Source organism: Odocoileus virginianus, chromosome 5 (genome assembly GCF_023699985.2).
Source record: "Odocoileus virginianus isolate 20LAN1187 ecotype Illinois chromosome 5, Ovbor_1.2, whole genome shotgun sequence".
Taxonomy (NCBI): domain Eukaryota; kingdom Metazoa; phylum Chordata; class Mammalia; order Artiodactyla; family Cervidae; genus Odocoileus; species Odocoileus virginianus.
Genome location: NC_069678.1, coordinates 73,593,200 through 73,619,840, shown reverse-complemented (window position 1 = coordinate 73,619,840; position 26,641 = coordinate 73,593,200). Strand labels below are relative to the sequence as shown.

Sequence of the window (26,641 nt, the reverse complement as noted above, 5' to 3'; positions counted from 1 at the left end):
AAGTCCAGTAAATAGGACCCCTGGAGGGTGCCAGGTGACATGCTAGATGCTGTATATGTGCACTTAGCTTCAAAGCTACCTCTGCGGGTGAATACTATTCTCCCCCTTTAAAAAATAATTATTTATTTGGCTGCACTAGGTCCCAGTTGCAGCATGCGAGATTCTCCATTGTGGTGCACTCGCTTTTCTCTCTGGCTGTGACGCTCGGCAGTAGTTGTGGCCTGCAGACTGTTGCCCCGCTGGATGTGGGATCTTAGTTCCCTGACCAGAGATGAAACCCACGCCCCCTGCACTGGAAGGCAGACCCTCAACCACAGGACCCCCAGGGAAGTCCTCCTGGACCCCCGCTTTTCCTACAAGGAAATCGAGACTTGAACGGATTGGGGAACTTGCCCAGGTGACTGTGCTGGAATCGGAAGGCATGACTGTCTGACCCCAGGTCTGTCTGCCCACAAAGAGGTTCGGGGACCTTCAGTCTGTCCAGGCAGAAAAAAAGGATAGCTGCTATTGGGCCATAGAAGTTTCTGAGGACTCATGAGATGTTTAATTCACCCTGACCGGCCAGGTAGGTACTCCCAAGAAACTTGTAATGTGAAGAGCGACTTTAGAGAGGTTTTGGGGAGACAGCTTTTATGGGGTTTAGACCCTTGGGAGAGGTGAGTCCTGTAATCAACCAACAGCAGGGGCAGGCTTGCAGCTGCTGAAAGACTGTCACATCCTCACAATACATGACCCCACAGCAGCGCCATGGTGGCAGCGTCTCAGCAGTCTGACCGCCACACATCTGCCGGCCGCTCTGCGGCTGACAACTGGATGTGACAGATCAGCTGGAGGGCGTGGGAGCCGACGGGTCTGGGAGGGAGCAGCATGTGCTGTGTGTGGGGGGCTCCTCCCCCTCTACCACAGCCCTGGGCCCCATGCTCAGACCTCCATCTGTGCGGGCATCGCTCACTCCTAACGCAGCCTGGCAGGTGCTCTGCCGAGGGGAAGTGGGATGAGGCTCTGGCTGCAACCCTGACTCATTTTTGTGGCAGGAGATTGATGAGCTGTTCCAGGGTGACTGCCTGCCATCTAGTTCGCCGCCTTCAGGAAAGGATCAAGCTGGTGGAAACAAATTCAGTCATTCCAATTTAGGGAAAGGCGTCTTGAGGCCTTTCCCTTCCTTTTTGTGTCACTCTTGGAGTCTTAAATCCTAAGGAACTTTTTATTCAAAACAAATTTATTTCTAAGGCATTTGCCCATTGTCATTTGAGAAACTTTACTCAGAGTGGAGTTGGCAGAGCTGGTCATATCTTCTAACCACACTTGGGCCTGCAAAAACATGGTGCGCTGTGTTCCACAGTATTTTGTTTTTATTTATTTATTTTTTATTTTTTTAGTATTTTGCTTTTAGAAGGATGAATTTAATGTTCAGACTCTACCTGACTGTAGTGCCCACTACAATTATGGATAATTATGTCTTGCTGAGAAATCTCTATGGGATGGTGGCTCTACAGAAAACAAACTGACATACACATTCCTGCCTGGTGGATTCAGAATCTAAATGTAGCTGTGTTTAGAGTTCAGTCATGGCGTGAAACACAAAGAATTCTCTCATGCTGTGTGTGTGTGTGTGTGTGTGTGTGTGTGTGTGTGTGCGTGCGTGTGTGTGTACGCACAATGCTTGGGGGAGCAGGTGTCACTGAAAGTACCTCTAAAGAAACAACCCTTTCCCAACAGTGCAAGTGGAGGTAATCCAACCTAAAACCTTTTATATTATCCCAGTAATCTAAAAGGAGGTAAGAAACAGGAGAAATAAAAGACTAAAAAATTAGGATATTTTAAGACTGAAAAGGAGGCTTTGTTTGTAACATAGAGAACGTCACAGAGTGAATGTTAATCTTTCAGTAAAGGCTGCAATTATCAGAGTGACAGGCTTCTGGCTCTCATTCCTTTATATAGGAAATATTGATCAAGATTCCAAGGGTGCCAATTTTTAAAAATAATAGAAATCCCTAAATGTCAAATTCTATTGCTATACAAGTTACAATCACTCACTGATAAGACACATTTAAAAAAAATTAGGAGGATTAGATTTATAAAAGTTAATGTTTCTTTACTCAGTGATTCAGATCCTGGAACAGACCCTTGTAAGGACAAACCATTTTAAAAATACTGTGGAGGGATTCGTCACATAGAATTCATCCTGGCATATTTGATGTCCTAGTGCACTTCCAGCATGGCCACATACTCTTTTGAACCATGGTTAAATAAGAGAGGGGTCTTACATAAACAGACGGGGGTGAGAGCCTGGATAGACAAGCTGGACGAGGGAGCAGGTGAGCCTGGAGACAAAGCAAACACAGGAATGAGAGGAGGTTAGAGGAGTAACCTGGGTGAGCCAGCCAATATGAGAGAAGCTCATCCTAGGTGAGGTTTACACATAGCTTTCCAGGGCTCTGCAGACAGTGACTGACTTCTGTCCAAATCCCATGGTTAGGCTTGACTCGCATTTCGGTGGCTTCCTAGCTGCAGGGCCTTCAGCATGTTATTCAATTTCTCATGCCTCAGTTTCTCATCTGTAAATGGAGCCCTTTCTTATGGGCCTGTCATGAGGACTCAGTGAGTTCATTCATCTAAAGGGCCTGACACCACGGTCAAAAAGTGTTACTTATTATTAATCAGAGGAGTGAGTGTATTTTTTCATTGCTTGGCTACCCAACAATTAAATATCTTCCTTTTGTGTGGGTCCTGGTGGGAGGTAGGCCTTACCCTGCATGTAGAAGGTGAAACGTGGGCCTGGGGGCAGTCAAATGTATGTCCTTTCCTGGAATTTTAGTCCTGAGGGAAAAAGACAAAGGTTTAGACTATGCTTAGAGACGGATTGCAGAGCTGGTGGCCAAGAGGAAGGGTTAGCTGGACCATGTGATGGGGCAGCCAGAGTTTGTCCTAAAGAAAATCAACCCTGAATATTCATTGGAAGGACTGATGCTGAAGCTCCAATACTTTGGCCACCTGATGCAGAATGCCAATTCACTGAAAAAGACTCTGTTGCTGGGAAAGATTGAAGGTAAAAGAAGAAGGGGATGGCAGAAGATGAGATGGTTAGATAGCATCAGTGATTCAATGGATATGAATTTGAGCAAACTCCAAGAGATAGTGTGAGACAGAAGGGCCTGGCATGCTGCTCTGGTTCATGGGGTGGCAAAGAATCATATACAACTTAGTGACTGAACAAGTTGGCATGACCCCACCTGCCTAGCCTGCCTAGCTCCTGCCTACTATTCTTCCAATAAATACCTTTTCTGCTGAGTTAGCCAGAGGTCATCCTATGGTTTGCAACCTAGAACTCTATGAGGAGCCATGATCACCAGTGTTGTCAAATACTACTGTCCCTAGAGACTGGGGGAAGGAGCACTGCTCTCTGCCATTGTCTCAGACTGGGGAGAGAAAATCAGCCCTCAAATCCACCAAAGAACACAGGATGACCTTACAGTCAGCCGCCCAACAAGACCCCAGGGCAGAAATCCTGCAGAGGGAGATCTTGCCAGATTGCTCTGAAGGGTCCGGAGCATCAGGGCAGAATGCTTAGGAGAGCAAGACAGGCAAGAACCACACACTGTACCTCCGAACTTGGAAATGGCATGGGGCCAGGAGGCCGGAGTTTAGGGGAGATGAGCAGACATTTACTCAGGACCTGAACCATGGCTTTTTGGTCTCTAATCCTTTACTATTTTTCTGCCAACTGCTTCTTTGCAGGGAACATGAGAATTTTCTGCAAGTGGGGCAAGGGTGTGTTTATCAGTTTGTTGCAAATTACATGGTAAACACCAGCCCCCTGGTTGAGGCAGTTACTGAGTCTCTTTGTTAGATTAATAAGATTACAACAATCTGGGCAGAATTTCAAGTGTTTATTTTCAAACCTTATTTCAGAGGGTGGTAGTAACATAGTACCAGGCCTTTCTGGAATCTGCATGTTTCTGCTCTAAGCGACTATTTCTCCACATATATGGGGGGAGAAGGTCATTAATCTTCAGCCTCTGACAGTTTATTGTCAGTGCCCTATAGCCCGTTTTTTGGTCACAAAATTAACGTTTAACACCTCCATGGTGTCACCCTTGTCCCACAGACTTTAAAGGGCAGACTGACTGTCCCTCAGTTTGTAACTATATGCATTTCAACAAAATTGACTCGAAGTGAAATTCTGTAACACAAACCCTATTTTCCCTTTGGCTCATCTTACTACACAATGGATGTTGTAGAACATCCTTGGCAAAAATACAGCACCTCCACCCTCAGTGACGTGAGGGAGAGTTCTGGGGGACACACAGGCATGGCTGGGTTGGTGGCCGGGGCGACTCTTCTCTCTGCACTTTGGGACCTCCCATCATGACCTGCCCTCCGGATTCACTGCCTAGCACCATGCCCTGCGTGCTGCAAGGACTGTGGCGGGAATAAGGGGTGACTGAAAGCCATCTCTGCCTTCATGGCAGTTCCCCGACGCCCTGTGGAATCTCATGCTCCCAGCCCAGGTTAAGCCAGTTCCCTCAACCTGCTATGCCTTTCCCATCTCATCACATCCATCCAGACCCACACATAGGACTGCTCTTCTGGATCATCCCTAAGCTCTCAGCCTTCCCAGGTTCCATGTTCATACTGGTCCTGGAGTTCCCCACCTGGTTTTAGATGTGAATTCCTTCCTTCCTGCCTGTTTCTCTGTACTCTTTGGGAGCATTTCAAATTCATCTTTATATCCTCCATGGTGAGCTTGTTATTTGCTCAGTCGTGTCCAACTCTTTGTGACTCCATGGACTGTAGCCCACCAAGCTCCTCTGTCCCTGAAATTCTCCAGGCCGGAATACCGGAGTGGGTTGCCATTTCCTTATAATGTACCAAAATTAGGAATTTAGTAAATGGATGAATGAATGATAAAATGAATGAGTTTGTAAATAGAGATACAAATAGCAGATAAAAATTTACAAACAGGAGATAAGATAGTAATTAGCTTTATCTAAGGGCTTTTCAGTTGATAAATTTCAGAAATTTCATACACATCCGTTTATATGATCCTCATGGCAAATTAGAAAGGTAGTTCCAATTGTTTGAATTTCGCAAAGAGGTTAAATCATAACAATAATAACAGCTTTAATGTTTGAGGACCGACATCCTCTGTTAATCCTAAATTACTTTACTGTACAAAGTAAACTGTCACCTTTTACACTTGGGGAAACTGAGTCTCAGAAACTTGTCTAAAGCCATAGCCAGGATTGGAACTCACATTTTGGGACTCCAAAACCTATTTAGTACCTGACACGATATTGGCAGAGAGAGGATGGAGCCAGTCCCAGCCATATCAAGGGTCCCTGAGCTAACCCTTGAAGGACTGAAGTGAAGCTCTGTGAGGGATGGACAGCCTGGTCAGTGGGACTGACATGGGCAAAGGAAGGGATGTGGAAGCTGGCAGGCCAGGCTTGGAGCCTGGGGCCTGAAGGACAGTGAGAGGGGTGGGCAGTGGCTTGGGAACAATCTATGTCAGGGGCCAGGAGGGATGTGCCATAACCAGCCTCAGATGCTGGGGGTAAGGTGCTTGGGCTTTATGTTCTGCCCAGTAGAACCATTGTGGGTAGGATGAATTCTGCAAGGCCTTTGAAGTATTCTGCTATGTAACTGGGGGGGAGGAAGCTGAAGGCAATGAGACCAGTTTCAGGCTCTGGCAATAATCTCGACAAACCATCAAGTGACCTTGCGAGGGTAGTGGAGTGGAAATAAAAAGAGGAAAACAGGTACAGGAGATGTTGAGCATGTTTCCATACCTCTCCCCTTCTCTGTTCTTAAGCCAACGAAATGTGTCTGATGAAAAATTTGCCCATGTTTTGCTGGTTCAGTCCTCTGTGCTTCATACTTACTATTCCCTCTATCTCAGGTTCTCTCGCTTCTCCACACCCCACTCACCTGAAGAAAACCTATTCATACTTCAAAGTCTTGCTCAGATGTACACTCCTCCAAAAATTGTTTCCTCACTTCAAGTGTGTATGACGTTTGTGCCATCTTTGCATTTTGTACACAATACTGTAGGGGAATCGATGCCAATATAGTTTGTTTACACCTCTGTCTTCCCTGGCAGACAGTGAACTCAGTGATTGGGACCATTTTCACCTTTGTGTTCCTGTGCCTAGGACAATGCCTGACATGCTCCAAGTATGATGTTGAATGAACGAATGCACGCATGCCTGAATGTGTGAATGAGTAAATGAAGAGTGAAGAAATTATCTCCTTCCTCTTTTCCAGCCATTCGTGATGGAATAAGTAGTAAGCTACACTTGTCATTCTCTGTCTGATGAGGTACTTTGCTCTGAAAAATGCCTTTCATTTAAGCCTTGATTTTATAAAATTAATGAACATCTCATTTAGCAGTTTGAAACACTCAGAACAAGCAAAAAATGATTAGAGGGCAGGGAAAGGAAAGAAGAGGAGAGAGGGAAGCCCAGTGGGGCCACTGGTCTGCAGCTGCTGTTCTCCTTGGGCATGATCAGGAAAAACAAAGCACCCAGCCCTGGGGTGTGTTACAAGTGACCTCAGGCAAAGCAAAGGCTTTGCTTCACCTCCTTCCATTTGCTCACAAGAGGGTCCCAAAGGAAAAGACTTTGAAAATGTAGAGAAATGCCATGAAAGAGACATATTATTATTCTGCTTGGATGCTAAAATGTGGCATTGTGAATGAAGTGCTGCCTTCCCAAGCCCATCCAAAGAAAAAGATGATTTTAATGTTAAATGTATTCCTTTCACTTACTAAGATATACATTAATTAGGGAAAAAGCATCTTCCAAAATATAAACTTAAATCTGTTAATAAGCACAAATCTTCACAGAAAACTAGGAAGTACACGGGGACTAGCAGACTAACCTCAGACAGAAGCCATCTGTGACTTTAGAACAAGCATTTTTGCTATCTGGAGGTGGCACGCTGTTGTGAAATGCTAAATTAAATACCACTAAACATTATTATGCCTTCAAAAAGTAGTTACAGGCTTCAATAAGCACACTTTTATCACAAGAACACACAATCTAAAGCCAAAATAGTTTGGTTTAATGTGCCAAAAATATGCTCACCCCATATATTGTTAGAAAGAGCAGTAGGAAAAGAAATCTAAAATTTGCGGCTAATTCATTTGACGGCAGCCAGTGTCTCCTATCTTCCTTGGCAAGAGGGCCAATTTTCTATGTTGTATTTTGCACACAGAAATCTGCATAGAGTGATTTGCATACCAAAAACACACTTGTGAAAGAAACTGTTTGCCTAGGAGCCAGGGAGAGATGGGGTTGCCACTGTTGGCTTCTATATACACAACACCCCCAGGCTACTTGCTTTTCATCTCCCTACATGCTGCATTTCCCACAAAGTGTTATGCATTTCATGATGCATTAAAAATTAAAGCAAATAAATCCTATACATAACCAAGAACAACCATAACAACAATCCAGCACAACGCAGGATAAATCTTTTCTAATAGCCTTCAACTCTTTACTAAGCATCTGGTGACAATAAGTGCCATAATACATTGAGCTTTTGTTTTACATCAGGTGTTTTACATGAATCACTGCTAATTCTCACAGTCTTCAAGGTAGGTGCTGCAGTTCCCCATTTTCTGTATAAGGTAACTGTGGCTTGGGGAGGCAAGCTAACTTGTCAAAGTCATGAAAAGGCAGTGGTGAAGCCAGGTTTGGAAACCTGGTCTGACTGCTCATCCCTTCCCTGCCACTCCTACCCTCCACTGCCTCTCTCGCCAGCCCCAGTTTTGCCGCAGACCATCGTCATTCCATTTCCGAAGGGTTGAGTCTAGCAGGCTGGGGTGGTGGGGACACACACTGAGAAAGGTGTATGTACCACTTTGGCTTCCTGCCATGGTTTGAGACTAGAGCCTGAAAGCAGGACAGCCAGTGTCAAGTCACAGCAAAGGTGCCTGAAAAACAAGTTCAGTGACAGACACGGGGTGAATGGGCAATGGCCTGTGATTCAGAGGACGCGGGGGAGGGGCGGAGAGCCAGTTTGGTTGCTGCACAAAGAAGGTACATGGTAGTTGGGATGCAATGGAACCCTCCCGCTTGGTGCCCATGCGCTATCACCAATTCAGTGCCAGCCCAGCTGTATTCTTGGAAACAGAGAATGGTTTTGTGTGTGCTTAATTATAATGCTACTTACAGAGAATTTATCAGCAGCAAATTAGATGCTTGGTGTATTTCTTAAGGAAAAAAAATTGGTAGTGGCTCTTTGAAATCTGTTCATCTGATGAATCCTTTGCAAATCTTCCCAATATGCAGCATTTGAAAGAAAATTGGCGATTTCTGGAAAGTCAATAGGGGAAAAGTGCAGAATGAAGACTGAGGATGACTGTAAAAAAGGTTTACAAACATTTGCTTTCTTTTAAGTTGTTTCTGTGTGTGTTTTTCTCACCTGGTTTCTCTTTTGCCGGCCATGGTAGCAGAATTTAGATCTAATCATATTTCGTTATCCATGGACCGCCATTGTCCAGGCTCCTGGCTTTGAGACTTCATTAGGGATTAGTCACTGTTAGAAAGCAGTTTTACCGACACTTTCAGTAATAAATCCCTTGTGATATGATCTTGAGCAGCTCTGTCTCATAGCAAGTTCCAGGCTAAAGCAAGTAATGTGATAGCAAACTGTTTTGGAGGCAGACAAATCTGGTTTGAATCCAGGTTTTGTCAACTATAGTTTTACCTTACTTATTTAATCTGAGACAGTTTCCTCATTTGTTAAAAAAAAAAAAAAAGGAAAAGAATATAAGGGCCGACCCTGGTTGCCTACCTGACAACCATTTACCTCGTCCTTGCTAATGACAACAACAGAAAACCTTGATTTTGTTCAGGTCCCACGTGCCTAACTCCAAAGATTTATCACATTGGTCTAAGCCATCCGTTCTTGTCAGTGATTGGTTTATAGGGTCTACAGGAAAGCACGTGACCTAATTCTGGCCTATAAGATCAAAGGGGAAATCAGCCAGAAGCTTCTGAGGAAGATTTTCTTCTCTGATAAGAGAGACATGTGAAGAGAAAGCCCATCTGCTTTTGCGTGCCTTGCTTCCTGATCCTGATGCTGTTGCTGAGACGTGATGTTTGATGTTGTGGCAACCATCTCTTGAACACAAGGGGAACATCAGGACACATAACAGATGGCAGAGGAGAAGGACCAACCGGAAGAGCCTAAGTCCCTGGGGACAACACTGATCGGCTGAATCAACCTTGGTCCACTTGTCTCAAGATTTCTTGTTAAAAATCAGTGTCTTTATGGTTTAACCTGTTGTGTAATAGATTTTGTGTTGCTTGCAGCCAAAAACAAAAACTCCTTAATTTATATAAGTAAGAAACTCACAAAATGATTCTAAATAAATGATACATTGTATGTACTTAGCACAATGCTTGGTACACTAAATGGTTGCTAAAAATATTGGTAACAGCATTTATCCGACATAGGTAATGACCTGAAAAAGCAAAACTTTCAAAACACCACACAGATAAATAAGATGAATGATACTGATTTAGCACAACCAAAAAGCTTCATATTCTTGGTAAGGGTCAGGGGAGACATTAAGGTATGAGACAATGATTACACCAACAAATCCTCATATCTGGGAGTAAGATGTAACTACAGCCAGAATTCAAGCACTATTAGAGATGAAAGGACCATGGTTCTTTGCCAGGTTTCCATCCATCCTCTTAAAAACGGACAATCACCCTGTCAGCAGCTCACGATTCATATCTGAAGACTAATAATTACGTGTATGTGAATTACCAGCCTTGCAAAGGGGCAGAGTTCTTTCAACTCACAGAATCTCTTTCAGAAAACCAAATTTTACTATTATTTTCTGAAAACATGTTATATTTCTTTATGGTAGAAAAGCTAGACATACATATATAAAAAACATAATTTAGAAATATCATTTCCTTAGAAATGTTGTTGTTGTCTAGTTGCTAAGTCATGTCCGACTCTTGCAATCCCATGGACTGTAACCTGCCAGGCTCCTCTGTCCATCTCATGATAGCTATTTTTTAATAAAATTAAATTCATTTAACACACAACCATCTATTTTAATTTTATTTATTTATTTATTTTGGCCATACCTTGTGGCATGTGGGATCTTAGTTCCCCAATCAGGAATCAAACTCATGTCCCCTACATTAGGAAGATGGAATCTTAACCATTGGACTGCCAGGGAAATCCCAACAATTAACCATTTAAAATTATACAATTAAGTGGCATTTAGTGTATTCACAATATTCACAATGTTCAAAACTCTTTTACCACACCCCTGGGAAAAATACTCCATGTCCATTAAATAAGCACTTCCCATTCCCTTCATCCCAACCTCAGTTAATCATTAATCTGCTTTCTGTCTCTATGGATTTGCCTATACTACATAAAAGGATTGTATATTACAATCATACAATATGTGACCTTTTGTGCCTGGCTTCTTTCTCTCATCCAAGTAACAGCATGCATCAGTATTTTGTTCCTTTTTATGGTTGAATAATGTTCCACTGCATATATATCACAGGCAGTTTATCTCTTCACCCCATCCACTGATAGACATTTGAGCTGCTTCCACCTTTTGGCTTCTCTTGGTATTTTAACATCCCACTTGTCATCATCCTAGCCCAGGCTACCGTTCTCTCACCTGGATTACAGCAACATTTTAACTAACCTCTCTTCTCCACTCCGTTTCTTTCCACACAGCAACTTGAAGGCCATTCCATGCTTGCAGCCCTTCAGAGGTTTTCCAGTCGCTCAAAGGACACTCTGGGTTCAAATCTTCAGCAAGAACTAGAGAGCCTGCAGTGAATGTTTACCTTTCTTGTCTACATTTTTTCCTATTTCATTTCACATCACCCTCTCTGCAACTGAATGGTTCCTGCTTAAGTGAACGTCTCTCAATTTCTCAAAACCACCAATACTTATCTTTCTTCAAGAGAAGTGCACCTACTGTGCTGTGTATCTTCTCTTTGCTGGACTGACTCCGACCTACCCTCTCAAACATCACTTAGATGCGGATGAGATGGTTAGATAGAATCATGACTCAATGGATATGAATTTGAGCAAACTCCAGGAGACAGAGGAGGACAGGGAAGCCTGGTGTGATGCAGTCCACAGGGTCACAGAGTCAGAAACAACTTAGCAACTGAAAAACAACATACAATACCCTATACTTCTTTGCAGCATTTGCCCAACTGTAAATTATTTTTTCTACTAGACCGTACGCTCCACAAGGGCAGAAACCATTTGTTGCACTCCTCATGAGAACCTTTCTGCCTAGCACAATGCTCGGCACATGGTAGACATTGATCAATAGTGTTACAGACTGGGGCATGGGCAGAATTAGCAAACTGCCTCTAAAATTTTGGATACTCTCTGAAGGTCTCAAAGTATGTCAACTAAAATGGATACACATACAAACAAACCTTTAGTTATAATTACATTGTTCATACCCTCTCTACTTACCTACCCATCTAAATAGTAGAATTCAGGAAAACAAGACAAAGTTTTATAAATATGGAAATACCCTTTCAAACAGTTCTTTGCTTGTGATTTAAAAAATAACTGATATTTAAGATCACCAAAAACAAGCATACTACAATTGAATAGTTGCCTATCAAAATGTGATTCTATGACTTCAGTGATTATTCTTGCCTTTGAAGGATCTAAGGGAAAATGTTCTAAAGACACACTTGTAGAGCAAGGAAAAATTCTCATAACATTAATACTTCCATTCTTTCCAGTCTTTATCAGTGTGGTTTAACATGTAAATACAGCTTTTGTTTTCCAAGATTTTACCTACTCTCTTTATTCACTTCTCAAAAGACAGATCAATGGATGAGATTACAGCTCCCTATCATGAAATTAATTTCAGATACTTGAAAAAGCTACTTTTAATCACCACCTGGGGGAAAAGATAAATAGCCCAAGCCAGCTTTTTAGCTGTAGGTACTAAAGATTAGAGGGGAAAATTAGAGAATGTGATAGAATAAAACCTCTTGCTGAAACTGCAGTACCACAAAATTTTTTAAAAGCACTGTTTTTATGATTCTCAATCCCTTTAGGTTAAGAGCTCAGGCACTGAGTTGGTGCAGGAAATAATTTAAATATTAATTTAAATATATTTAAGTATTTTACAATTTAATTGAAAGTGAAAGTGAAAGTGAAGTTGCTCAGTCGTGTCCGACTCTTAGTGACCCCATGAACTGCAGCCTACCAGGCTCCTCCGTCCATGGGATTTTCCAGGCAAGAGTACTGGAGTGAGTTGCCATTGCCTTCTCCGTTGCAATTTGATTACTTGTAAGCAATTACACCATGGGTTTTTCACAACTGAGACCATTACAGACTTTTCATTAGTGCAAAATTAGGAATGTTTCATAGTACATACAAATAAAAGATTAAAAAAAACATTTTTGAGGTACTATGAAAGCAATTTATGAAAAGGAGAATCATTGGTTTTGTTAAGGTGCTGAGGTAAAGCAATGAAGAACATGTGGATTCTGATTCAAACTATATCAATTATTAGCTGTATGAGCAAGTTACATAGCTTCTGAATCTGTTTATGCATAAAATTGACTACTTCAAAGATTGAGATTATGTGAAAAATGAATATAACATTTCTAACAATGCCAGACATACAGTATGGCTTTTCTACCAGATATGCACGATTTCACAGAGTGGTAATTACAGACAAGGTAAAACAGTGAATAGAAGTTTAAATATTTCCAAAAGAATAAAAAACTAGGGGAAAAAATGCCTAATGACTCTGAATTCACATTATCTTTCTCAGTTTGAGTTTTATTCTCTATTGTGTGCTACCATGGCCTCTATTTAGTAAGATGTTTGTAAACTACCGCAAACAATAACAAAAAGGCAAATAGAAATCTAGGGACTGAATATGAAACCTGCTGACCCAAACTAAGCAAATCCATCCTCTTGACCATGTCCATAACAGTAAGAATCATGCCAAACAGTTCTCCTTAGGTTATACTTGTCTAAACATGCACATTGTATATTACAGAAATCGCCTGGTATTGTCAACAGAACAACCATCAAATACCACAGACCAGAACAAGTGGTCTCTTATTATTTTGAGGCTCCATAGATTTTGTAGCAATTCCTTAAATTATATTACATTAGAAAGCAATTTATTTAATAAGTTAAAAAAATTATTTGACTGTGTTGGGTCTTAGTTGCAGCATGTAGGATCTTTGATATTTTATTGTGGTATGTGGGATCCAGTTCCCTAACCAGGGATCTAAACCCTGCCCCCTGCATTGAAAGTGCTTAGTTTTAGCCATTGGACCACCAGTAAAGTCACAGCAATTTACTTAAAAAACTGTTGACCAAAGAAACTTCCCACAAGCATTTTGCAACACTAGCCAAAAATATGCTGCTTCTGTGCAACTCTTTGCGACCCTATGGACTCTAGTCCACCAGGCTTCTCTGTCCATGGGATTTTCCAGACAAGAATACTGGAGTGGGTTGCCATTTCCTTCTCCAGGGAATCCTCCTGACCCAGGGATTGAACCTGTATCTCCTGCAGTATGGGCAGGCTGATGCTTTACCACTGAGCAACCTGAGAAGCCCAAACCAAAAATATATTTGTTTTAAAATTTTGCAGAAATGAACCTGCACAATTTAGTTTCTCAAAATTTATTATTTCCCTTCCTTGAGAAGTTTTCTTTTCCACAAACCTGGAAACTAACTTCCTAGGAACTCAAAGAGTCTTAAAAATACATTATGATCCTTCCCCTGCATCCTCCCTAACAAAATAGAAACACTAAATTTCACTGCATCTCATTCACAAGTTCTGATTTTTTAAATATAAATTTCATTGCATCTCATTCACAAGTTCTGATTTTTTTCTTCCAAGCTCTTTATTATCCAATCAAGACAGTTCAAATGTATTTAGACACATTTTAACTTCAGTTAACCACTAAGCAGTTTACTATTACATAGTTAAAACATTAACATATCCTAAGTTTGTGTTTTTTAATACAACGTGTTAGGGCAATTGTGCAACATTTTAGTTAATCATATCAAATATCATATTGGAGTTTCTTATTCACATTCTACAAACATCTCTAATTCACAGAATTTCACTTATTTTATAGTTTCCTTAATCAGAGATGTGAAAGCTACAGAAAACTGAAAATGCGCTTTATAACTTCAATAAATTTTAAGAACCTCAACCATTGCAAAGATCAATGAAATATCTACCAAGGTAAATGAATGACATACCAAGTTAAATGAATGACATTTGTTACATTAAAAATGAGATTTTTCTTTCAAAGTCACCAAAACCATTAATATTCAACCAAAAATTGTTGGAATTTGTAGGGTTTCATGTATGTCTGTGTTTAAATGTCAGGGTGGTATGATTTTCTTTGGATGTAAGGCTGTTGAAAGCTGAATTGTACAAAAGAAATCTTTAGAGAACAGAGACTTGTCTTTACATATTTATTCTCAGAGCCTGCCCTTCATCTCATCTTGGTTTTCCACATTGATCCAATTGTAGCACTTCCTGGAGCGAGCTATGTTCTAATCAGCAACATCAGGAAGAGAATAGGACAAAGCCAAATGAGAAAATGCAGATCTCATGTCACACTCTTTGAAAAGAGTGAATGCTTTCTAAGCTATCAGGAAATGTAAGTCACAATTTAACTTTTAATAATTTTTATCTGCAATGGACATGAACAAGAAATATGGAACGAATCCTTCATCTATTCAATAGGTGCACGATTTCTATTGAGATGAGCACCATGTAGCAGAATTTTACTTTGTTCTCTGTCCCATATAGTTGGGCTGACCTTGAAACCTCATCAGTAGGCTCTTTTGTAGTGATGCTTGGATAATCTCCACTGAATGGTGAATCAAAGGAGATACAACCTAGAGGCACTAAATCACCTAACATTACTTCCTGTTAAGAATTTTTTCCCCTTATAATGCTGAAAAGCTATTGAGTTAAAGCAACCATGCCGACTCCCCAAAGACAATGGTCTAAACCCCCAAATGAAACGGTTGCAATTCTCTTTGATTGCCAAAAAGCAGGAATCAATCACTTAAAGAAAACTAGGTCTGCACGTTGTCACCTCTCCATAAATGTTAACATCCTATGCACTAGTATTATTTGAACATAATTCCCCCACGGAATCGAAATACTGGCCAACGGTGGCCACAGGAGTCTTCCAATCCATGCCTACTTTCGGGATTTGGGCGCTTGAGGGACTGGAGGGCGAGGCAATTTGAAATAGACCTTGACGGAGTCGTAGATGAACCACTGCAGGGCAGTCAGGGTGCCAATCATGATGATCCGGGCGAACAGGCCTTTCCACACGCCCTTGAACCCCAATCTGCGGAGAACCTCGAAGGCCGTGCTGCCTTTCTCCTTGTTCAAAACGGACACGACGGAATCCGCAGGGTGGGACACCACGGCGCAGAAGACGCCAGCGATGTAGCCGGCCACAAAGGTCACGGAAAGCAACTCACTTTTGGTGCACTGGCTCTGCGGCTTGGGCACCACGTACTTGAAGAGCGCCTCAACCGTGCGCTCGAAGCAGGCGAACTTCATCATGGTGTAGGGGATCTGGCGCATCCAGAGTGGTGCCACGCCTTTGTAGAAGGCCCACAGGCCCTCCTCGCCGTACATCTTGGGGGCCGCTGCCCGGAGCGTGCGGGCATAGCCCTGCTGCGTCTGCATGCGAACCTTCACTGCTTCCATCGGGGCCAGGGCCACGTCGGCGAAGAACTCGGCGCTGGCCGAGGCGGCCAGGTACAGCCCGGTTCTCCATTCATAGGCCTTCTTTTGGCCCAGGAGCTCCGCGTAGCGGATTTTGAAGACCTCGTAGAGGCCGAACTTGAAGAGGCCCTGCATGGAGTAGCCCAGAAAGGTCGGGGCCCAGCCTCGGGCCAGGCCGCGCAGTCCATCGTCCCGCAGTGTCACGCCAAAGCCGCTCAGGATGCCTTTGTACTTGCTGGGGTCCACCTGCATGCGGCACTTGACCAGGTCCAGGGGCACGATGGCCGTGTGCGTCAGCCCGCAGCTCAGCATCCCGCCCAGGCCGCAGAGCAGTAGGTACTTCGTGGAGCCGTACTCGTAGTTGGACTCCTCAAAGGCTGCTGCCCAGGGCCTGCCCTTGAGTTGGCCCGCGCTTCTCCCCTGCAGGGCTCGGTAAACGCCAGCATCACACATGGCCGCGCTGGGTCTAGGCACACACTTCCCTCAGCCTGAGCTCTTTCCTCCCTCAGGGCCCCAGAGCACTGCGCATGCGTCTGAACTCCCCCCTCCCCCACACCCCCCCGCGTGAGCTTGCTAACCCAACGGTCTGAGCGAGGGACAGGTCCCGCCAGAGCCCAAAGAACTTCGACCGACCGCTCTCTACCGATGCCTGCACACCTCCTACCGGCTTGGCTGTCTTTGGATCGCAACTGGCTCCTGAAATTTTAAATAGGGGCATCGCGCCGCCCCTAACCTCCAGAACGGCCCTTCTCCCCGCCCTCAAGCTTTTGGGCGAATAGGCTTCTGGTAACGACAGGAACCCCGCCCCTGAACTCTCCTCAGCTTCCTCCTCAGCGATCCCTAGGTCTCACCTTCCGTGGTAAGGCTTTCCGTGCCTAGTGCGTCAGGTGGCTTCTGTCCAGCTCAGCAGTTTAGTCTTCTACAAAGATGCTAAAAAAATAAATCAACAAGTACAAACATGAGTAAACACATGAATAGGCAAGTAAGTAGATGAGGAGATGAGTGACAGGGTGAAGAGTCGCCATGCACTCTTTCAGGAAGAGTTGCCTTCCTGAAAGGCCTTCCTGGAGTCCTCACTCAAACAGCCCGCTTATGGTAATGATCATCTCCATGACCACAGAATGTTCTATGGAGGGAATGCACAGAGAGAACCAGGAACCTGGCATTAGAGGACCAGTCCCTGAGCTTCCAGCCTTACCTAACATTCTTACAGCGCAGACAGAGAGGATACCTCTCCCCCAAACCCACACCACTCATTTCCCTCCAAGAGTTATTGTGGGGTCTTAGGAAGGATGGAGGTTCTCCCTAGATTGAGAGAGGGATGCTGATTATTTTCATTCATTCGATGTTTTTTCAATGACTACTGAATCCCTGCCATGATTTTGGAGACTAGGAAAGTAAAAAATCCTCTTTCCTTTTAAGGGAACTTGTAGTCTCATTGGTCTGGAAAATGAGAACTAAATGATTCTTCTTGTAAATCAGTAGCATATATTCATACATTCGCTCACTGTGTGCTGGGCCCTATGCAGGGTTAGGGGTTTAGCAAAGAGTCAGGCATATTCTTTAAGTGTGAAGTATTAGTCACACAGTCGTGTCTGACTTTTTGTGACCCCCATGGATTGTAGCCTGCCAGGCTCCTCTGTCCATTCAATTCTGCAGAAAAGAATACTGGAGTGGGTAGCCATTCCCTTCTCCAGGGAATCTTCCCCACCCAGGGATCAAACTAGGCCTCTTGCATTGCAGACAGATTCTTTGCCATCTGAGCCACCAGGGAAGAAGTATTCTTGCTGACATCTAAATGAGGAGATTAAAAAATCAATATTGTGTGATAAGCAAAATATCCCATGATAATGAAATCAGGGCTTCCCAAATTATGTTCCTGGGAATATTGGTCCACTTGAAAAAGGTCAGTGGTCCAACAAGTTTGAGGGACATTTCATACTAGAGTATTCATTCTCAACTGAGGTAATATCATCCCCCAGGAGGTGAAAATTGGATCTTAAAGGGCAAAAAATCTTAGTACAGTGGTTTGTGACCTTCCAAAACTCAACTCTACCCAACAAAATCATATTCCTTGTTATTTAATTTCCAGGTTGGGAGAGGAGCTCAGGGAGGGTCAGGGAGATAGAAAAAGGCCATTAGAGGAAAACAGTCTAAAAAGGATCATGGGGAAGAAAGGCCAGTAATGAATAAAAGGTTAAGGAACACTAGAGCTTCTTCCTGGAGATTTCCTTATTAAAGAGAAGTTCCATAGTAAGAATTTTGCTTCATTAACTTAGTGCTCTCTAATCTTACTGGATCTTAGAACCCCTTTTTTATATTACTCCTATTCACATTGCACAGATGTAGTCTTCCATGGAGACTATTTTGGGAAATGCTGGACTCTATTAAAAAAATGAAGTTTAGAGAAAACAAGGGATAAAGAGGACCAGAGTAATAATAGCAGCTACCATTTACTTAGGCCTCCATTTCCTAAAGATACAACATGTATGTTTTGCTAACATGTAACACAGGTCACCAGTTATTTTATGAAAGCTGAGATTAAATCAATTTATCTCATTTGTATGAGATACTTTTTCTTTACCATTAAAATACTGCAAAAGAAAATGTACAAGTTGAAGAAACCAATCTAGAAATCCTCAGGGCCAGAATTTTCTTAGACATTCTCAGTTCAATAACTAGGCCATAAAGTCAGAAACAACTGGAAGTAGACTGTAAAAATATTTTGATATTATAGAGCATACAACCACTATGAAGTTGATCTCCTTGGTACTTTTGTAATCCAGGCCAACATTTCTGTCTTGAAATCATTATTACACTTTTGCTGTGTTCTCCCTGCTAGCTTGAGTTGAACAGTAGGTCTTTCCACAGGGCCAGATTTAGACTTTTATGTTCTCTTATTTGTTATACTTAAAAAAAAGTTAAAATGTATTCATTCACCCAACAGATTTTTATGTAGGTTCTATTATGTGTCAGGGCACATTTTGAATTAATATACCAAAGCAAAGCTAATGACCCACATTGTCCCCAAACAGAATTTTCATAAGCTCTAAAACAGAATCACATAGTGCCCAGATAAAACAGGAAACACTCTTGAATACCTGCTCTTTGCCAAGTGATTTAAATATCTCTAATCCTTACAGTGACAGTACAAGATATTTTTCCTGTTTTACAGATGTAAGTGGCAGACAGTGTGAAGAAAGTGAAAGTGAAAGATGCTCAGTCATTTCCAACTCTTTGCAACCCCATGGACTGTAGCATGCCAGGCGCCTCTGTCCATGGAATTCTTCAGGCAAGAATATTGGAGTGGAGCCATTCCCTTCTCCAGGGGATCTTCCCAACCCAGGGACTGAACCCAGGTTTCCTGCATTGCAGGCAGATTCTTTACCGTCTGAGCCACCAGGGCAGACACTATAGTCTACTCAAAAGTCGATAGCCTATTTTTCTTTGCTATAGAACTCTGTTCAGGTATGTGGCAAACATCCTTTGAATTCTACATCATATTTGCTCACTCATGACATTTCTCATGATATTTTAACTTGGATATAAGGTATTTGATTTTTGGCCATAAATACTCAGGTCCATTGATGGTTTCTCTACTCCAATTACACAAATATATATCTGAGCACGATGTCTTACCCCTGTGTCCATGTCTTTATGTCTGTCTTTCCACTTTCCTCTTTTACTTCATGTCATTTTTCAGAATCAGGGGCAAAGAATGTATGCCAGAAAACTTTCCTTTATTAACCCACCTTCTTTGTGTTTTTCTAGTAATTACCGTTTTAGGTAGTTTGCCAGATACTCATTTGTATTTAGTCTGGACTGAAAAATTGCCATTTTTAAAAACTATAGGAAATACTTCAGACAAGACTGTAAGAACACTGCTTCCTTTGTTTATGTATCAGGTCATGGTTCAGTGTCATATCCAGTCTCTGTGGGTGTTGGCCAACTCAATTATCAGTGAGAGTGAACTGGAATAGCTGCTTGAATCATTTTCTTAGCTTTAACACATATGGTGAACTTCATCCCCCATCATGAATCTCTATATCCATCATAAACATTTAGAGAATATAGTTTTGGGTATGTCATTTTTTAAAAAAGCACATGAAGGACACTGAAATTAACAAATTTAAGTTCTTAGGAACTGAATGGGAAGGGCAATTGAATGTTTATTAAGCACTACTATGTGTAAGACATGTATAAGGGGGAAAGTCACATGCTTTGGGCAGAAATAAATTATGAGTTAACCTTTTTTTTAGTTATGTGAACTTAGACAAGTTATTTAGCCCTTTTCTGAGCTCCACTTCTTTATTTATTTCAAACATCTATAATTAAGACTAATTATAACCTTTTAGAGTTGTTATAAGAGATAATGCACACACACACACACAAACTAGCCCAGCGCCTGTGAATTAATGAGCATCCCATGAATGTCAATTCTGTTACTCCCCCCTGCTTTTCTGGCTCTCCTTGATCCTCTCAGAATCCATGTTTCTGTGAGGTCACAGACTCTGCTCTTTCCCTTTCACTTGAGTGGATGATTCATTCATTTAACTATAATAAATTCCAACTGACTTAGATGGCTTAGGACAGGAACTGAAGAAATCCTAAGTGGCAGAAATGTGAACTTCTTTGACAATGCCCCAGGATGTGTGAGGCCATAAAACAAGTAGGACAGAGACTGCTCTCCTGTGGCTCAGCAGGTTGGGCCGCAGAGAGGAACAGAAAACTGGATAGCCTTTCTCCTCTTCCAAATTGATTTTTCCAGCCTAGGGCCTTATTCAGTTGAACTCTAGCTAGGGCTACCAATTCATCCCAGTTTGTCCCAGACTTTCCTGGTTGCAGCACTCAAAGCCCAGTGTCCCCAGAACCCTCTCAGTCCCAGGCAAATCAGGACAGTTGGTCACTGTACTTAGAGGAGCCCAAGTTGTGCCTGTGGCTTCCAGCCACTGCCAGTGTGCTCCGGTATAAGAATCACTGGCCTTGGAGCCAGGCAGCCCTGGGCCCAAATCCTGGCTCATTCTACTTCCAGCTATGAATCTTGTAAAAGTTATTTCTTGAACCTTAGTTTCTGTATCTATAAACCTCATGCTATTATCTTCTGAATTTGTAGTGAACTTCATATTATTATTAAATTAAATGATAGCACAGTGCTTGCAATGTTATAGGCCCTCAATGAATGTTAGGTCTTTCCTTCCTGACTGACTTCCATATACTTAAGAAGGTTTCATTATCCCTTGAGGCACTGTCTCTAAAAATCCCTGATTCAAGGAAGGGGGTGGCCATTGGACAGTAGGGGGCACTGTTGCCACTATTCCTATCTTTCTACCCGCTCCTCTGCATCCTCCATCCTCATACCAAAGCAAGGAAGTTTTAGTAAGCCACTGATCAAAGACGGCCAAGCTTTAAATCCACACTTGGTTTTAACTTATCTAAATGCGTCCCACATGCCTGCAATAATGTTCAGGGTGTATCTGGACCATTTTAAATCTTGTACATTTAATTTATAATCCTTCTCACTCCAGGAGGTTTGTGACATGCCAGGGGGTCAAATGTTTATTCTTAGAATTATTTAACCCCAATCAACTAATTATTCTGATGAATTGTATACTTTTTCCCCCTTTTTGCTTGACCAGATTGGAAACAATGACAGGCATTTAACTGAGATTTATTTGTAAAACTCCCAACAGATTGAGAATTACGAGTTCTTTAAACTGTCTCTTAAAATAAATATTTCTGATTTATCTGGAGAGTTAAAGGGGAAAAAGCAACAATCTCCAAACTCATTAAACCAAGTAAGTCTAACTATGTTTAAAAAAAGTGTTGTAGGAGGTAATAATCCCTATATGTTTGGATGAAAATTGTTTATTACAAATCTTCATCCTTTTCTTGTTTTTGGTTTGTGCAAAGCACAAACTAGAACTGACATATCTAGACATGTAGTCCCAGTCCTCAGTTTTTCTTCAGAAAGTAGAACAATAAGTAACTAGGACTCACATAGGTATTGCAAGGTTGAAGTGGAATTGAGTGAGCTTTTCTTTGGGAAAGTTGTTCCAGGTGGGGCACACACTGGAGGCCAGTCATGGCTCTGGACTAGTACTATGCTAGACAGGGCTGTTCCTCCTAACCCTGGGTCCCTGGCTGATTCATATCTCCTAGGACGCTTAAACAGATGAGGCACAAAGCAGCAGCAATGGAAGACAAAGGAGCAAGAGAAAGGAGATGAAATCAAACAGCAGCTGAAGAGGTTGTGTAGATAAAAGACCAGAACAAACAATTCTATGGAGCAGATGAGAAGTACAACATCTGAGCAGAGAGGGCATGCTCACAGGGGCATTGGTAGCTGAGTAAGACCCAATAGTACTGATATTTGTTTTGTTTTTACTTGCTAATTTGATGGGGAAAAGTATTTTTACATACAGAGAAATTTTCATGGTATATATAACTGATTACATGTAGTTTTGATAGTACTGTCAAATTTTCATAAATTTTGGGAAATTTTTTGTCTTAAAAGATGACATGCCCCTATAAATACAGCATTTAAAGAGGCTAGTAGCTTTAATACCTCTGTCCTTTGTTAAAATGCAAATTTGGTTTAACACAACATGCATGAATTAATGCCAACAGATGCATGGTTTCCTAGTAAAATCAGAGTAAAAAGAAACAAAGGAAACACTAGAAACTAATATGACACTGTAAATCAACTATACTTCAACTTTTAAAAAGAGAAAAAAAGAACAAAGTGAAGAAAGACTTAATCTTTCTTTATGTATATTCCTTATCTAGTTTCTTAGAACAGTAATTCCTGTTTATCCAAAAATCAAAAAAACACCCAGAATTTCCCCCGTATTCTCTTTCCGTGAGAATGGCAAGCAAATATCAGGAATTTATCTCTCAAAAGACCTTTTCATTTTCTGTACAGCATCAGTACAAATTTAGCACATATTATAACTGTAAACAGATGGCAAGAAATACCACTCCAGAGATAGGAAAATTGGGTTGAGAACCTGATCTCTACCTATTAGCTGTGTTACCTTGGCTGTCATTTAACTTCTTGGCACCTCAGCAGTAGTAGCAGTAATAATAATATTTGTGTAATCGCTGTAAATTCCAAAGTGTCCCATGTTTTTCCCATTTAGTGATATCAAGATTTAACGATGAAGTAAGTCAGAAAGAAAAAATATCAAACATAAAAGCACATATATGGGATCTAGAAAAATGGCATTGATGAACCTATTTGCAGTATAGGAATAGAGACACAGATGTAGAGAATGAACTTGTGGACACAGCAGGGGAAGGAGAGGATGGGATGAATTGAGAGAGTAACATTAAAATATATACATCACCCTGTGTAAAACAGAGAGCTAGTGGGAAATTGATGTATAACACAGAGAGCTCAGCCTGGTGCTCTGTGATGACCTAGCAGGGTGGGGTGGGGGAGGGGTGGGAGGGAGGCTCACAAGGAAGGGGATTTATGTACACTTCTTCCCTGGTGGCTCAGATGTTAAAGAGTCTGCCTGGAATTCGGGAGACCCCGGTTTGATCCCTGAGTTAGGAAGATCCCCTGGAGAAGGAAATGGCAACCCACTCCAGTACTCTTGCCTGGAGAATCCCATGGAGGGAGGAGCCTGGTAGGCTACAGTCCATGGGGTCGCAAAGAGTCGGACACAACTGAGCGACTTCACTTCACTTTCACATGGCTGATTCACATTGTTATAAGGCAGAAACCAACAAAACATTGTAAAGCAATTATCCTCCACTTAAAAATAAATTTAAAAAATAATTTACACATTAAAAAGCATTTAAAAAAGGAATGAAAAAAAAAGATTTAACAAATACTTAAAACTTTTCAGGCAAGGCAAAATGTGGTCTCATTTAAACCACAGAACAACATTTTTAAGGGAGGTACTTTTATTTTGTTCATTTGACAAATGACAAACTGAAGCTTAGAGAAATTAAGAAATTTCTTACCCAAGGTATACAGGAAGTGTCAGAAACATGTATGAATGGCCTCCAAGTCTATATCTTAATCACTGCACTATACTAACATCACTTAGTTATTTCATTTACTCTATCAAGTAAGAGCTCTGATTCTTGCAGGATTAATGAGATAATGAATATCCAGCACAGTGTCCAGTGTCTGGCAGATGGTTAGTATGCATAACATTATGTCAAGGAAGAGGAAAGGGGGTGAGGCAATGGAGAATGAGAGAAAGAAGTAGTATCTCTGACTTACCCAAGGCCACCTCCAACTAGAAGACTCAACCTTTGCATGGTGTCAGGCTCTTCAAGAATGGATTAAACCCAAACTGTCTAGTACCATAGCTTTGACCCCATGTGGTTATTAAGAATTTGAACTGTGGCTAGTCCAAATTAAGATGTGCTGAAAGTACAAAATACACATCAGATTTCAAAGACATAGTATGAAAAAGAGAATATAAATATCTTGATAATTTTTGAAGATTACATATTGAAATAATGATTTTTTGATGTATTGAGTTAATGTTATTTTTTAATATTTTTTTTACTTTTTTAAATGTAGCTACCAGAAAATTACATGTATATCTCACATTATATTTATATTGGACATCCCTAAAAGAGAGATTTGTCTGCTCAATCCAACTTCTGCTTCGGAAGACTAGATTTTCAACAGCAGCTCAATGCCAAGCTGTTTTGCCACTGTCATGGGGTGTACACCACTTTCATATATCCCTTTCTCATGCTGGCTGCATTACCTTCACTAAGTTGAATGTACTCCTGTCCTTTAGGGCCATTCTCATAGGATAAAACACTCATGCTTTAGAATTAGAAGTATTTATCTGACTAATAGAATATGTTAGCTTTTGTTGTTGTTCAGTCACTAAGTCATGTCCGACTCTTTGCGACCTCATGGACTGAGCACACCAGGCTCCTCTGTCCTCTACTATCTCCCAGAATTTGCTCAAATTCACGTCCATTGAGTCAGTGATACTAACCATCTTATCCTCTGCTGCCCCTTTCTCCTTTTGCTTTTAATCTTTCCCAGCATCAGGATCTTTTCCAATGAGTCAGTTCTTTGCATCAGGTGGCCAAAGTATTGGAGCTTCAGCTCCAACAACAGTCTTTCCAATGAATATTCAGGGTTGATTTTGAAAGGTTGTTGCTGAACCATGAACAGATGCCAGGATTCTTGGCCTCTGGAGGAAAAGAATTCAATTCGGGGCCAGAGACAAGGCTTGATCGCTCAGAGCTTTTGTGTAATAAAGTTTTATTAAAGTATAAAGGAGATAGAGAAAATTTCTGACATAGGCATCAGAAGGGGGCAGAAAGAGTACCCCCTTGCTAGTGTTAGCAATGGAGTTATATACTCTCTAATTAGATATTACAGTGAATCAAAAGAATGTCTGGAGGTTGTAAAGACTTCACTAGACCTACTCCCATAATTTACATTTTAAGATAACAGGATTAGCCAGGTTTTTTCCAGAGACTGTCCTCAAGCAGAATACATTATTGTTATATAATCCTAAGGAATGTAGGGCGCCAGCTGCGACGGACCACTCAGAAGTGTGGCCGTGAGGAGCTACCCCTCACCCAAGGTCAGGGGCAGCGACCGAGAGCACCAGGCTGTGACAACACAGGAGCTGAATAGAGGAGCTACCCCACATCTGAGGTCAGGGGCGACGGCCGAGAGGAGCAACCCCACCTCCAAGGAGCGGCTGCTGCGTGGGCACAGGAGGGCCGAGAGGAGCTACTCCACGTTCAAGGTCAGGAGGGGCGGCTGTGAGGAGATACCCCTTGTCTAAGGTAAGGAGCAGCGGTTGTGCTTTGCTGGAGCAGCCGTGAAGAGATACCCCACATCCAAGGTAAGAAAAACCCAAGTAAGACAGTAGGTGTTGCGAGAGCATCAGAGGGCAGACATACTGAAACCATAATCACAGAAAACTAGCCAGTCTGATCACAGGACCACAGTCTTGTCTAGCTCAATGAAACTAAGCCATGCCGTGTGGGGACACCCAAGACGGACGGGTCATGGTGGAGAGGGCTGACAGAATGAGGTCCACTGGTGAAGCGAATGGCAAACCACTTCAGTATTCTTGCCTTGAGAACCCCATGTACAGTATGAAAAGGCAAAATGATAGGATACTGAAAGAGGAACTCCCCTGGTCGGTAGGTGCCCAATATGCTACTGGAGATCAGTGGAGAAATAACTCCAGAAAGAATGCAGGGATGGAGCCAAAGCAAAAACAACACCCAGTTGTGGATGTGACTGGTGATAGAAGAAAAGTCCGATGCTGTAAAGAGCAAGATTGCATAGGAACCTGGAATGTTAGGTCCATGAATCAACACAAATTGGAAGTGGTCAAACAGGAGATGGCAAGAGTGAATGTCAACATTCTAGGAATCAGCGAACTAAAATGGACTGGAATGGGTGAATTTAACTCAGATGACCATTATATCTACTACTGTGGGCAGGAATCCCTTAGAAGAAATGGAGTAGCCATCATGGTCAACAAAAGAGTCTGAAATGCAGTACTTGGATGCAATCTCAAAAATGACAGAATGATCTCTGCTCATTTCCAAGGCAAACCATTCAATATCACAGTAATCCAAGCCTATGCCCCAACCAGTAATGCTGAAGAAGCTGAAGTTGAATGGTTCTATGAAGACCTACAAGACCTTTTAGAACTAACACCCCAAAAAATGTCCTTTTCATTATAGGGGACTGGATTGCAAAAGTAGGAAGTCAAGAAACACCTGGAGTAACAGGCAAATTTGGCCTTGGAGTACGGAATGAAGCAGGGCAAAGGCTAATAGAGTTTTGCCAAGAGAACGCATTGGTCATAGCAAACACCCTCTTCCAACAACACAAGAGAAGACTCTACACATGGACATCAC

General features: G+C 42.0%; 2 long non-coding RNA genes and 1 pseudogene across 2 annotated transcripts; 1 reads left to right on the top strand and 2 right to left on the bottom strand.

Moving 5' to 3' along the window:
• Positions 1–2,102: 2,102 nt before the first annotated feature.
• LOC110123467 (uncharacterized) lies at positions 2,103–16,883 on the bottom strand. Its single transcript, XR_002309526.2, has 4 exons — positions 16,618–16,883; positions 8,179–8,321; positions 2,752–2,820; positions 2,103–2,324 (listed from the first exon to the last, which is right to left on the bottom strand). It is a non-coding gene; the product is annotated as an uncharacterized lncRNA (long non-coding RNA).
• LOC110123466 (solute carrier family 25 member 3 pseudogene) lies at positions 13,886–16,305 on the bottom strand (annotated as a pseudogene).
• On the top strand, positions 16,338–23,175 carry LOC139035232 (uncharacterized). The gene is made up of 3 exons (XR_011487865.1): positions 16,338–16,625; positions 18,942–19,234; positions 21,926–23,175. It is a non-coding gene; the product is annotated as an uncharacterized lncRNA (long non-coding RNA).
• The last annotated feature ends 3,466 nt before the right edge of the window (positions 23,176–26,641 follow it).